General features: G+C 37.8%; 1 long non-coding RNA gene across 1 annotated transcript in view; it reads left to right on the forward strand.

The window, feature by feature from the left end:
- The first annotated feature begins 220 nt into the window (after positions 1–220).
- The window catches only part of LOC125279106, a 39,373-nt gene continuing 24,233 nt past the window's right edge, over positions 221–15,360 (forward strand). The window contains exon 1 of the long non-coding RNA XR_007187315.1: positions 221–598. This is a non-coding gene — a long non-coding RNA (uncharacterized LOC125279106). The remainder of the gene's footprint in view (positions 599–15,360) is intronic.

Consider the following 15,360-nt stretch of genomic DNA (forward strand, 5'->3'; position numbering starts at 1 on the left):
GTTTCATACTTGCTACCTTTTCTCATAATTGTGAAATTTTCATAATTGTAACTTTATTTTTCATAATTTAATTATTGTAGCTCACAATTGTCTGTATATGTAAAATATGGTGACATTATTTTTTTATAATTGTGACTTTTTTCACAATTTTAATTTTATTTTTTCTTAATTGCGACTTAATATCTCAAAATTGCATTTTTTTTTTTTTTTTGGGGGTCATAACTACATCTTTATTTTCCATAATTTTCACTATATTCCTCCCAGTTGCAACTTTATCATGATTGAGTTGTGGTTTTGTGCTATACAATGTAACTTGATATGTCACAGTGTGGTTCTTACCATACAATGCGACAGTTTTAACGTTTATTTCACAATAAACATACTGTAACTAAAAATAAATAAATAAAATAAAAACTTTCTTTGGGAGGTGAACTATCCCTTTAAATCTTCTAAGCTCTGAAAGAGCAACCTGTTAGCACTAACATTTTCCTTTAGGCCTAACTCTAGTCCCAAACTAAGCCTAAAGTCTGGGTCGAAGATGGGAATGTCTTTATCAAGGATGTTAGTCCAGGAGCAAACGCTACATGGCAAAATCAAGGTAGGCATCAGGATTTTATACTATGAAACATTCTAAGCTCAACAAGACAACAACAATTCTGGATGTTGCTAATGCTAACAGTCAGTAAATCCGTATGGAGGGCTCCTCGGCAAATGTAAGATGTAATGATACTCATTGCCAACTTGAAATAAGCTAATGTCTCATTACTGGACAGTTTATTATAGCTGTAAACTACTTTGAACCATTAGTAAAAATGAAGTCAAACACATATGGTTTGTTTTAGCCAGGAGCTTTAAAAAAATCATTTTTTAAATATTCAGCTTCAGCTGCTTTGTTTGTTGCAAAATGTCAGTCAGGAGATGTTGCTTCCTTGTGAGGAATGAAATGGCCTTTATCCAGCTGGTCAGAGTCCTCATTCATGCTGCATTAGTGATAATTGTGTGGAGGTCCAAATCCATCTCTGTACTGTCTGTTACTCTCAGGGACAGAACATGTCCCACTTTCCAGTAATGAGATGAAGCATGTTTGGAATCTGTGAGTAATGATGGTGTAAGGATGAGTCTTTGCTTAATGTGCACAACCTAACATACTACTCACTGGTGGACACCTGTGTCCTGTCTCCTGTCTCATGTAGTCAGAATTGGACAGAAATGATCTGGAACACATCAACGGCAGACGATTAGGGAGGTTTTCTCTTCCCTTCTCGGTCTTTTGCGTTTTCCCCAAAACAACATATTTTATTGTCAACCGAGACAAATGGTCTGCCTATATCTAGCTGTCACTAGTAAAATTACATCGAGGTGAAGTCATACATTTTGTGTGCCAGATATCTAAACTATAAATTATTATGTTCTTGTTATGTGGGGTGCAAACATCTAAGACCTCTATTTGGCATTTTTCTAATTTAACTTTTTTTTAAACATTTTTTTATTACAGATTAAAGTTTTGGATATGAACCAATTTGTACCTTGTATAGGAGCAAATCTGCAAAAATAATAAATAAATGAGTAAATGTGAATGATTGATAAAATAAATAATTATGTGTACTTCATAAAAAAAAAAAAAAATGCATAAATAATCCAATGGGGTAACTGTTTTACATTTCCATAAAAAATATAGTTATTTAGTCATAAATTTAATTTATTAATTTACTACATGTCTTTATAAAACTTTTTATTGATTTGTATTCTTATTGATATTTCCTTCTACCATTTAAATGAACAAATTAGTAAACTAATAAATACATTTATGAATACATTTTTAAGTACAGTTTCCCTATTAGATCATGTATTTGTTTGTGTATTTATCACTTTCTCTTGGATCATTTATTTATTTATGAATTTATTACTTTCTTGTGTTCCATCCATCCATCCATCCATCCACTTTATTTAAATTACATGTCATTTAAATGTACTTTTAAAAATATTTATTTAATTGCATTTAATTTAATTGTAATTATTTAAATTATTTATTTAGTGAATATATTATTAATGTCAGATTTTCATTGAGGGCTTTTGGACTCCACAGCATGAGCATGTTAGAAAGAGACATATGAGTACATATACTTGTGATTACATTGGTGAGTAACTGTCTTTCGATGGAAACTGTCGTCTATGCTAACGCAGAGATTTTCCACACAGCAGAGTTAGTAAGTGATATGAACACATGTTGATGGTATTACTAGGTCAGATGGCATCAGGGGAGCTGGACTCCTCCACACTGTCACTCACATTCACACTCTTCCCTCCTTCCTCATCTGCTGTTATTCTCTGTCACTCCCTGTTTGCTCTGAGACCTGCAGCATTGCTCTTCTGGCCTCTCTTGCACATTATCTCTTGTAAACTCACTCCCCTGATTTATATGTCAGTCACCTTTTTCATCATCATGCTGTCTTTCACTGTAAAAAAATGAACAACAAATCAAGGCAGAATTGAGATTTGAGTTAGCACTTTGTTTAGCCAATTTAAATTTCATTGTTCATTAAAAAATATCAAACTATTTTGTTCAGCCAATAACAAATCCCAGCATGCACTGCTTCGGCAAGAACGAATGAGGTTCATTCTCGTGTTATGCAGCACATTTGATCTTCCGCAAGAACCAATGAGGTTCATTTTCATGTGTTATGGAGCACATTTGATCTTCCGCAGGGACCAATGAGGTTCATTCTCGTGTGTTACGCAGCATGTTTGAGTTTCGGCAAGAACCAATGAGGGTCATTCTCGTGTTACGCAGCACATTTGATCTTCCGCAAGAACCAATGAGGTTCATTCTCGTGTTATGCAGCACGTTTGAGTTTCGGCAAGAACCAATGAGGGTCATTCTCGTGTTACGCAGCACATTTGATCTTCCGCAAGAACCAATGAGGTTCATTCTCGTGTTATGCAGCACGTTTGATCTTCCGCAAGAACCAATGAGGTTCATTCTCGTGTTACGCAGCACATTTGATCTTCCGCAAGAACCAATGAGGTTCATTCTCGTGTTATGCAGCACGTTTGATCTTCCGCAAGAACCAATGAGGTTCATTCTCGTGTTACGCAGCACATTTGATCTTCAGCAAGAACCAATGAGGTTCATTCTCGTGTTATGCAGCACGTTTGATCTTCCGCAGGAACCAATGAGGTTCATTCTCGTGTTACGCAGCACGTTTGATCTTCACAAGAACCAATGAGGTTCATTCTCGTGTGTTACGCAGCACGTTTGATCTTCAGCAAGAACCAATGAGGTTCATTCTCGTGTTACGCAGCACATTTGATCTTCTGCAAGAACCAATGAGGTTCATTCTCGTGTGATACGCAGCACATTTGATCTTCCGCAAGAACCAATGAGGTTCATTTTCATGTGTTATGGAGCACATTTGATCTTCCGCAGGGACCAATGAGGTTCATTCTCGTGTGTTACGCAGCATGTTTGAGTTTCGGCAAGAACCAATGAGGTTCATTCTCGTGTTACGCAGCACATTTGATCTTCCGCAAGAACCAATGAGGTTCATTCTCGTGTTATGCAGCACGTTTGATCTTCCGCAGGAACCAATGAGGTTCATTCTCGTGTTACGCAGCACGTTTGATCTTCACAAGAACCAATGAGGTTCATTCTCGTGTTACGCAGCACATTTGATCTTCCGCAAGAACCAATGAGGTTCATTCTCGTGTTACGCAGCACATTTGATCTTCCGCAAGAACCAATGAGGTTCATTCTCGTGTTACGCAGCACGTTTGATCTTCAGCAAGAACCAATGAGGTTCATTCTCGTGTTACGCAGCACATTTGATCTTCCGCAAAAACCAATGAGGTTCATTCTCGTGTTACGCAGCACATTTGATCTTCCGCAAGAACCAATGAGGTTCATTCTCGTGTTACGCAGCACATTTGATCTTCCGCAAGAACCAATGAGGTTCATTCTCGTGTTACGCAGCACGTTTGATCTTCCGCAAAAACCAATGAGGTTCATTCTCGTGTTACGCAGCACGTTTGATCTTCACAAGAACCAATGAGGTTCATTCTCGTGTGATACGCAGCACGTTTGATCTTCAGCAAGAACCAATGAGGTTCATTCTCGTGTTACGCAGCACATTTGATCTTCCGCAAAAACCAATGAGGTTCATTCTCGTGTTACGCAGCACATTTGATCTTCCGCAAGAACCAATGAGGTTCATTCTCGTGTGTTACGCAGCACGTTTGATCTTCAGCAAGAACCAATGAGGTTCATTCTCGTGTTACGCAGCACATTTGATCTTCCGCAAAAACCAATGATGTTCATTCTCGTGTTACGCAGCACGTTTGATCTTCTGCAAGAACCAATGAGGTTCATTCTCGTGTTACGCAGCACGTTTGATCTTCTGCAAGAACCAATGAGGTTCATTCTCGTGTTACGCAGCACGTTTGATCTTCAGCAAGAACCAATGAGGTTCATTCTCGTGTTACGCAGCACATTTGATCTTCCGCAAAAACCAATGAGGTTCATTCTCGTGTTACGCAGCACATTTGATCTTCCGCAAGAACCAATGAGGTTCATTCTCGTGTGTTACGCAGCACGTTTGATCTTCAGCAAGAACCAATGAGGTTCATTCTCGTGTGTTACGCAGCACATTTGATCTTCCGCAAGAACCAATGAGGTTCATTCTCGTGTGTTACGCAGCACATTTGATCTTCCGCAAGAACCAATGAGGTTCATTCTCATGTTACGCAGCACGTTTGATCTTCACAAGAACCAATGAGGTTCATTCTCGTGTTACGCAGCACGTTTGAGCTTCACAAGAACCAATGAGGTTCATTCTCATGTTACGCAGCACATTTGATCTTCACAAGAACCAATGAGGTTCATTCTCATGTTACGCAGCACATTTGATCTTCACAAGAACCAATTAGGTTCATTCTCGTGTTACGCAGCACATCTGAGCTTCAGCAAGAGCCAGTGAGGTTTGTTCTCACGCGTCACGCAGGTTTGACTGAGTTTATGTTTATGTTCGCTGATCAAATTATTATGATGCTGCAAGAAAACGCTTTTATTCAGAAAGAAGCTTGCATGGAATATTTGGAAATGTACCACGTTAATGTATTTTAGATTTTCTATCTAATGTTAAGATGAAATGTTTAATATAATGTAAATTTTTTTGGATGATACTGAACTTTTTTGCCATGTAAATAGCCATGATGCTAACATGGCATAAAAACTTAATAAACAAACAAACAAATGTTTGCTAATCAATGCTTTGATGTAAATAAAAGCCTAAATTAAATCTGTTCATCATATGAAGCGATCATGTCTCTTTAGAAAATTTGGATTAAACTGCTTAATTCATATAGGTTCTTTTTACAATCTCTTTATGAACTTTTTAAAGCGTCAAAGTGTCAGTTGTGTAGCTGTCAATGGAGGGACAGAAATCACTCAGTTTCATTAAAAATGTCTTCATTTGTGTTCCGGAGGTGAATAAAACTCTTACAGGTTTGGAACGAGCTGAGTCCCGGACTAAAATGTATGTTTGAACTGTTTTAACTAAAAAGCAACTTGCACTGTAATATCTTAAAATATGTCAGTGCCTCTTAAGATGCACACCAGTATTTTTTTTTTTTTTATACCTTTATAAAAGCTACTTAAATGCCTTAATTGAACTAAGGCCTAATCCTGGTTTAATCTAAAGCCTGTCTGTGAAACCAGGCCCTTGAGTGCCGGTAATGTATGGTGTGTCATACATTCAGTAGAGCCTCTCCGCGTATAGACCATATTCATTAAACCCAGTGTTTATGTTTCTCTATGGATGTTGCCACACAGATTTATGACTGTTTAAACTCTGAATCGGTAATGTGCTGTGCACTTTTTTATCTGTAGGTAATTTCTTAGATGTAGCTAAAACCAGTGATTTACTATTAAACAAGCTTATTCTCCCACATTGGCATCAGATTTTGTTTCTCACTGTATCTGACCCCCCTTTCCTTCAGAAAATGAACAAGGAAATATTTAAGATATCAGGATTTTAGCATGTTAGGATTGTTCTGTCACTCACTGTGGTTGTGGCTAGTTAAGGGAAAAATGATTTGAGAGCTTTAACCACTCATCACTTTATCTTGTGATGTCTAGTTATGACACTGTCAGAACCGGTGCATGTTTTGTTTCATGTGTATCTCAGTTGCTTTACAACATTATCCAGCTGATGTAATGGTTTAGTGAGAAGCCATCAATCTGAAGTTTTACTGATGTTTATTCTCTATTTCTCTCTCTCAAGCTGGCCAAAGTTGATCTCATTGTTCTGGCTGGATTCAGACACGTATAAATCAAACACATGCCATTTTAAATGAAAAGAGCTGTAGAACAGCTAAATATTCTGTTGAAACATTTTCAGCAAGGAAGATTTGCTGGATACAATAGTTTTGATTCTGGTGTTAATTTCATTTAAATAAGACACTGGATGAAACTGATCAGTTACGGCAGATCCATTTCCAGGAACTGTAGTCCCACTTGACCAAAACCATCCCACCATTCCCGATGATTATTTAAAAGCTTGCGTGTGTGTTCCTTTGTAGTGCAGGTCCATTACAGAGTACTGCAAATGCTATTTTCTATGGCCACAAAGTCATGAAAATTGCTGAGTCATCTGGCGTTGTTCAATATTCACCACTGAAGTATGTCAGCCAGATGTGCACAAATGTGCAAGTCGAATCCCAATTCAATATTTATCCATCCTAAATACTGTGTAAGAGTGGTACATCTTAGAAATTGTGCATCACAAATAATAGAGGCACTAGAAAACAGCCATTCAAAAAGAAAAAATTATACTTTCTCAGCTGATATTTTTCATTTATATTTGTGTATGCATTTGAGATATTACTCTCAAGCCCTTGCACTACTGAGGATGAAGATTGTGACACTTTACTTTTCAAAATGGCAATAAGTGCAAGTCAGAACAGTTTTTAAATGTCTAAAAGTTTGTCAGTTAGCTTAGCTAAGTGCTAACATTCAGTATGTCATTAAAGGGGTCTGTCTTGTACTTCCCTATCAACAATATAATACATTTTTCAATTGTAGTCTTTTAAAAAGGCATCTGAAATAATAAACTAAGTGCAATGTAGTGTTGTCAAAGATATCGAGCGCTTCCAATACTCATTTTCCTCAGAATAGAGACACAATACCAGCTGCTCTTTCTCTCTCTCTCATCTCTCCAACAGTGAGTCGACACACAAACCCTCCTCCCCTCACTCACTCGTTTCATTTGCTCTGGATGAATATTGTTGGTGTTACAGGGCTGGAATTTCGCCATGGGATTGCGCGCATAATTTGACTAAATACTAAGTAATTTTTACTAATTACTAAGTACTAAATTGTTCTTTCAGTTCTTTTTCTCTGCTTATTGTGCTTAAACAGTCAAATACACACAATATAATGTCAAAATGCCAGTTTTGGCGAGTATTCACTTAAACACAGTCAGTTATGTTTTAAGTGAACATAAACGGTTGAGAAAGAAAACGCATGTGTAACAGTATAATGGATCCGTGCGTCAGGTCTTAAAGTGACAGCAGCCTAATATACCTGCTGCTGAGTTATGAGATAATATTAAAAATATCTATATGGCAGTTTTTCCCCATGGTATCAATGTCAAAATTGTGACCAGTGAGCAAAAAAGTTGATGTTAAAGGGTTAGTTCACCCAAAAATGAAAATTCTGTCATTTATTACTTACCCTCATGCCGTTCCACACCCGTAAAACCTTCATTCATTTTCGGAACACAAATTGAGATATTTTAGTTGAAATCCGATGGCTCTGCGAGGCCTCCATAGGGAGCAATGACATTTCCTCTTTCAAGATCCATAAAGGTAATAAAACATATTTAAATCGGTTCATGTGAGTATAGTGGTTCAATATTAATTTTATAAAGCGACGAGAATATTTTTGGTGCGCCAAAAAAACCCCCAAAATAACGACTTATTTAGTGATGGCCGATTTCAAAACACTGCTTCAGGAAGCTTTGGAGCGTTATGAATCGGTGTATCGAATCATGATTCGGATCGTGTGTCAAACTGCCAAAGGCTGAAATCATGTGACTTTGGCACTCCAAACTGCGGATTTGATACACTGATTCAATATTGAACCACTGTACTCACATGAACTGATTTAAATATGTTTTTAGTACATTAATGGATCTTGAGAGAGGAAATGTCATTGCTCCCTATGCAGGCCTCACGGAGCCTTCGGATTTCAACTAAAATATCTTAATTTGTGTTCTGAAGATTAACAAAGGTCTTACAGGTGTGGAACGGCATGAGGGTGAGTAATAAATGACAGAATTTTCATTTTTGGGTGAACTATCCCTTTAATTTGGATAATTTTATACACTGCCATCTGGAATACTTGATACTAATTGGTCATTTGCAGCATTCAGCGGCTGAATATTTCTAAAAAATTACCTTCTTTGTATTTCACTTCAGTTTTTTTTGTAATTATTATTATTATTTTTTATTAACTATTAGTTAATAATAACAACACTGTTTCCTATGGAAGCCCGTTTCCGCCACTAAAAAAAATAAAATAAAGTTATCAGTTATCGCAACTATTTTTTTTCTCAGAATTCTGACTTTTTTTCCTCACAATTGCAAGTTATAAAGTAACAATTCTGAGATATAAACTTGCAATTGCGTGATATAAACTTGAAAGTCAGAAAAAAAGTCAAAATTTGCGAGTTTTTATCTCAGAATTCTGACCTTTTTTCCGCAATTGTGAATATATCTTGCAGTTTTGACTTACTCGCCGGCACCATACGCAAGCAAAGTAAGAACTGCGAGAAATAAAGTTTCACACAATTGTGAGAATTGCAAAAAAAAAAAAAAAAAAAGTCAGAATTGCAAAAAAAAAAAGAAGTCAGAATTCAGACTTTACATCACGCAATTGCGAGTTTATATCACACAATTCTGAATGTATAACTTGTAATTGTAAGAAAAACTGTCCAAATTCTGAGGGAAAAAAAGTTGCAATTTTTTTATTTAGTGGCGGAAATGGGCTTCCATAGTTTCCAATTTGCTACGTCAGTTTAAAAAAAACAAAAAAACATTCACAATTCAATTCTGATTGCCTTAACGCTGGTGCTATTGTATTTGGATTTGAACTTTGTGATATTTTATTCAAAAGGAACTCACTCAATTGAACTGAAGGTTTCTCCCCAATTTGGTGGTAAATAATGCTATTAAATACCCTTAAAACTTATCAATAATGTTCAGTAGCTTCTCAAACATTAGTAGTTAGTTAATAGAAGTCAAACTCCTATGCCAGATTTCAGTTAAAATCATGTTTGTTGTATACTTGCTGAATATTTACTTGATATTGTGGTAGTGTCATCAGGTCTCTCTATGTGTTTGCATACTGAGTGAGTCATGGTGGATACTTTTCACAGTGAATTTCACGGCTGATTTCGGGGTGGCCCAGAACAAAACACATTTTCTGCTTACGAAATTTCCCAGCAGTCCCCCTGCTTCAGAGGCGAAAAGCCACCCTGCTTTGCCAAGCCCCATTCTCTTGTCTTCCCACACACAATCTCACACACAGTGGGCCTCGGATCTCTTTTAAATAAGCACAATTACCATTAAAAGAGGAAATGATATGACATGTCAGTTGATTCCTTTTTGAGATGCAGTTTGGTTAACAGAGATGGAGGATGTTCTCATGAACTCAGAAACTCTCTGTGGCTGCTCTCACTCTCGGGTTGGACTCAAAACCAAATTTTTAGATTTCATGAAGGCAGTTTATCATAAAGTATGATAATGATCGCAAAAGCTTAAGACCACACAAGTGGTCAGAATATCTGCTTGAGGGTTTAGAAGCATTGTAGCCTCTGATCTTGAAAGTACAAGAGCAGCATCATCTCCAGTAAATTCATTAAACTTACGTTGTAAACCTGACCTTAAGTGCATTTGTCAATGTTAGCAGCTGCACTCATCAGAGGCAGGGAAGTCATCCAAGGTTGACAAAATGTACAGTTCACTAGTAGATTAGCACCAAACCAGCATCAACCAGACTGGGTCAGTATTGAAATTCATTGCAGAAAAACGGCTCCCTGATAACCTGATCTGTTTCTTTTTGTGAGACTATTATGGACTGGGATGTTTCCCAGTTCTTGCATCACACACTGGGAGCTGTGGAGAAGAGATGCACATCTAGGACAGCTTTATGATGTTGTCTGCAGGGCCTCCTGTGTATCAGAGTGTGATTGGAAAGTCTGGTCTCATATGGACGTCATGTTTCTCCAGCTCGCGTCTACAAACATCTGCTTCTCATCTCATTGTCATCTTGCTCACGCAAACACAAGAGTCCAGTCCTTCTCCTAACCTCACTGCGCTCTTATCCAGCAGAATGTTTGTTCATCTCATTCCTCATGATTCATAAGACAGACATTCCCCATTAGCAGTGCTTGTATTAATCATAGTTTTTGACAGAAATGTCCTTTATGTTTGGACAGTATTCATTAAATCCAATAAAATGCAATATTTTAGTTGATCAAAATAACATTCCCCATGTCGTTTTTAGATTTAATGCAGATTTAAGTTGTAATGTCACGTTTATTTTGTGGATATAGCTCAAATTCTTTCAGTTCTTTCAGCACAGGCTGCTCAATCCCCAGCATGCTATGCTAAAAACATTGTTAGCGCATTGCTAATATCTTGCATTGTTGCATCATATTTTTGTCAAAAGGTTGTTGTAATCACCTAGAGATTTAAGTTTTGTTCCAAAACCGCATGGGTTTCTATCCTCCATAGAACACAAATTTGGACAGAAAACAGAATTTGGACGGGAGCTTCAAAAATGATGCATATGAACCAGCTTTGTGTGAAGGACGGAGCAAATTGTAATTTATTATTCACTATAGTCTTCCACTCCAGTTGTCTGTGATCACCGAGTTGAACCGAGAATCAGAACGGTTTGATTTATGAACTAATCATTCAGACTGAGTTTGTGAACCAATTCACTGAAAAGACCTGACGGATGCTCTTGAATCACTTCAGAAGATGTACATGTACATGCATTTATGATACTTTTATGATCTGTTTGCATTTTTACACTTGAAAACATCCAGTGTCCAGCACATTTTTCAGAATTTGTCCCTTTCTGTTTCATGCTGGGGAAAAATAAGCACTTTAATTAGTAATTTCATTGTCGCATTACTCCAGTTTCTCCCTCTAGCTTTCTTTCTCTTTTCTCTCTCATTTACTCACTCTGAGACCTACTGCACTTCTGCCAGACGCTGCACATGGCAGGCTTCGGAGTTTAGACACGGTTGTGGGATGCCAAAAGTCATGGGTCAGGGCGGAGGTCGAAAGTCCCCAGGTTACAGGGGGATATGGAGGATGAAAGACAGACAGTGCTTTACTGTCGTCTCCACGGCTGTCATATATCTATGTGCAAAAAGAATGCTCTCTCGCTCTTCATCTCTTCTTTTGTTTTTCTGCAAAGGAGCAAGTGGTGTCCATATGTTCGTCGGTAGCTCTGTGTTTGGAAATTGTAAGAAATGTGTTAACTTAATAGTGTATTTAGGTTCTGAATCATCTCAGAACGCCACCGTTCCCATTGAGATCCTACTTTACAAATGATATCATCTGTTTCTGATGATCTCAGTCTGATGTCACTTCCAACTTTAATTCTATGGAGTGTTGTGCAATGATGCATGATTTCACCGCCTGAGGGAACATGCAGTACATGTGCTTTGCCCTGCAGCCGTAGCAACATCTGCAGTTTCACATTTTTGTGGACATATGGCTCTAGGACACACGCTACTTCCAGATGTGAAAACTTCACTCTTAACTGTGTTGTTTACCAAAAATTGCGACACAATTCTTCTGTTATACAAGCTCTTCAGTAATTTCCGGACCGTTTTCGTGCTTAAAATGAATGCAGTCACTCCCATCAAACCTACTGAGCAATAAAGCTTCAAACAGTTTTCAAACCTTCGGTCACATGTGCTGTATTTCCATGTCTCGACTGGGCTCCACTGCATGTAAACAGTAAATCGAGCCTGGGTCCTGCCTAACTGAGGTTTATTGTGTATGGTATTGTTCTGATACCATACCCTGGCTTTAGGTGCGTCCCATTACTTGACAAGGACCCACAGTCACTTCATGTGCCTGGCACTCACTCAACCCTACTAAGGCTTTTGAGTTGGAGCCAATGGGGCAGTTATTGTCCTTCAGGACTGTCCTAAGAGGAGTGATTTAGTGTGAAGGTTTAGGAGATGGGTCACAGGGAGCATGAGGGAGATGTGCATCATGGGAGTTTGAAGGGTGGATAGAAAAGGTTGAGATTAGGGTTAGTATTTTAGGGTTGAAGTTCTGTATTGTAAATGTGTCATGGCAGAGAAGAAAGAGAAGATTTTTCTAGAAATATCTGAACCTCATTCCCATTCTCATTTGATCTCATTGGCGCCAAGCAAGGTTTGGCTTTGTTAGTTCTTGGATGGGGGGTGACATGGTGGCTCCCAGCTAGTGGCTCACAGCAAGAAGGTCCCAGTCCCTGGTTCGACTTTGGATTGAAGTTTCCTACACAATCCAAAGACTTCTTTAGTTTCAAACCCAAACTCGACCCAAACCTGAAGCTATTCATGAAACATTAACTCCCTGAGGTCTGAAAACGCGCCGGCGTGTTTTGCAGGGTTTTTTTTCACATTGCAGCAAAACAGACTTAAAATACTCCGTCATTTTTTGCCATAGAGACATAAGTAATATATCAATTGAAACTATAGAATATCTTCGTTTATTTGTATACACTCAGAGTAAAAACAAAATGTTGTGCTTTTTGCAAAATAAAGAAAACTAAAATAGTTCTCAGAAAATGAACTATAACTTAGTGAATACTAATCACAAAAAAATTAGACTTGTGTCTAAAGACACGTTGAAATGTCAGGTTTTAAATCATGTAAGTCATATCGAAAACAAAAATTGTGTGTTTATGTAATCTGTATGAAAAGAGAGCCATGTCAGAAGTCCGTGATTCAGCTCATTATCCGCTAATGCGGCCACGCCCACGGAGCGAGCGCTATTCAGAGGCAAATTCTGAGTCAATACAGGCATACATCATCTCAATCATGTATTTATTGTGTTGAAAAGTGTTTATCTGTATGTAAAAGCCTGTATGTTAGCGACCTCTGGAAGACATGCTGATATGTCCTCTTCTTCTTTAGAATAATTTGTGGACTAAAGGTGTACAGAGCGCCCTCCGACTGCAAGTATGAATTGAAAACACCAGCGCTCATAGTTATGACAATGAATATAGAATAAATATAACTCCTCTGTATAGAAAATTGACATAAACATATGAGAATCCATCAATATTTCTCCAAATGTGCATGCTTTTAAACTAAAAACCTATATTCAGACTCTTTGCATCACAGAAATACATTATATTTTAAAGAATACAATAGAATACCATTATTTTAAATTGAGCTGAGACATGATTACAGAGGTTTTTTTCACAGCCTATCTGACTGAAAGGCCTCATTATTATGCAGCACCATTAGAGGTTCTTTATGCGATTCTTTTGTCTTCTCAGGTGTAAATGACCCATTATTCATGATGATTCACGCCTCCACGCATACTGTGTTTCTTGACAAAAAGTGTCTTACAAAAACTAAATCAATATATTGTTTTATATGAACAAGTAGGCATTATAATTTTTACATAATTTTGAAGCAAAAACTCTAGTCTACAACCTCCAATACCCAGAAGTCTTGTAAACACAGATTTAATATATATTTTTGGCCTTATTTCAGTGACTTAATTTTTTTGTTTTTTCAATAACCACGCATAAACGTTATTCCTTCAAAAACACAAACATGTGCATACATGTTCCTCACATATTATGGTAGTCTAGTTTGTGCTGAATACAGTGTAATGACACCTTTGTCATTAATATGTTTATGAACAACTGAAAAAAGCACAAATGTCAGGGCATGTTAAAACTTCTCCAGGCCCCAAATAAGCCTCAGATTTCAGAGGGTTAAACAAAATTTGACCTGAACCCAAAGCTATTCATGAAACATTAATCCAAACCCGACCCGGAATCCATGAGTTTTTCAGGACTCATCAGGCTCGGGTTGGGTAGCAGACCTCTAGTGTGTCATCCCTGTGGAGGTCTGGCCATTCATCCAGAGTGTTTCCCTGCCTATGGCCCAAGACTCTGGAATAGACTCCAGCTTTCCTTGCTGTTCTATTCAGAGAAGCGGTTTGGAAAATGGATGGATGGATCTGAGCCTGTCCTACCCTTACAAAAATGTACATGATACAATGATGGTATCGGATGCTAAACTCATGATACATTGATACACAGTGGGCCTAAAATCCATTTGCACAATTTTAAGCTCTTGAGTCAAATTTGTCTTTACTGTCCAATGAAAGTAAAGGAGAGGAGGTATCATGTTCATGAATGCTGGAGAAAAGTACTTGACATTGCATTTGTTGTAACATTGTTATGTCAGAGATTAAGTTTTTGTAAATAAAGTGGTAAATTATTATTATTATTATTATTATTATTATTATTATTATTTTGCTCAAACAAAGTACTCACTTCGCTTCATAAAACTGAGGTTAAACCACTGTAGTCGCATGGATTACTTAAATGATGTCTTTACTTCCTTTCTGGGTCTTGAAAGTGGTAGTTGTGTAGGCTGTCAATGGAGGGACAGAAAGCTCTCAAATTTCATTAAAACAGTCTTCATTTGTGTTCTGAAGATGAACGGAAATCTTACGGGATTGGAATGACATGAGGGTAAGTAATTATTGACAATTTTTATATCGTTTGGATTTGTTCATTCTTGGATGTGGGGGGTTGGCATGATGGCTCAGTGGGTAGTACTAGTGTTCGCAGCAAGAAGGTCCCAGTCCCTGGTTTGACTTTGGATTGAAGTTTCCCACACAATCCAAATACATCTTTAGTTCCAAACCAGAATTCGACCCAAACCTGAAGCTATTCATGAATCATTAACCCGAATTTGACCCAGACCCAAAGCTATTTATGAAACATTAACCCAAACCCAACCCAAAATCCATGAGTTTTTCGGGACTCCTCTTGCTCTGGTTGGGTAGCAGACCCCTGATGTGTCATCCCTGTGGAGCATTGGCCATCCATCCAGAATGTTTCCCTGCCTATGGCCCGAGATTCTGGGATAGACTCCAGCTTTCCTTGCGATTCTATGCAGTTTGGAAAATGGATGGATGGATCTGAGCCTGTCCTACACTTACAAAAAGATACATGAAATGATGGTATCAATTGTTAAACTCGTACATTGATACACAGTTGGCCCTGAAACCCATTTGCACAACGCTGGGCACTTTAGT

This window comes from Megalobrama amblycephala, linkage group LG11, assembly GCF_018812025.1.
Source record: "Megalobrama amblycephala isolate DHTTF-2021 linkage group LG11, ASM1881202v1, whole genome shotgun sequence".
Taxonomy (NCBI): Eukaryota; Metazoa; Chordata; class Actinopteri; order Cypriniformes; family Xenocyprididae; genus Megalobrama; species Megalobrama amblycephala.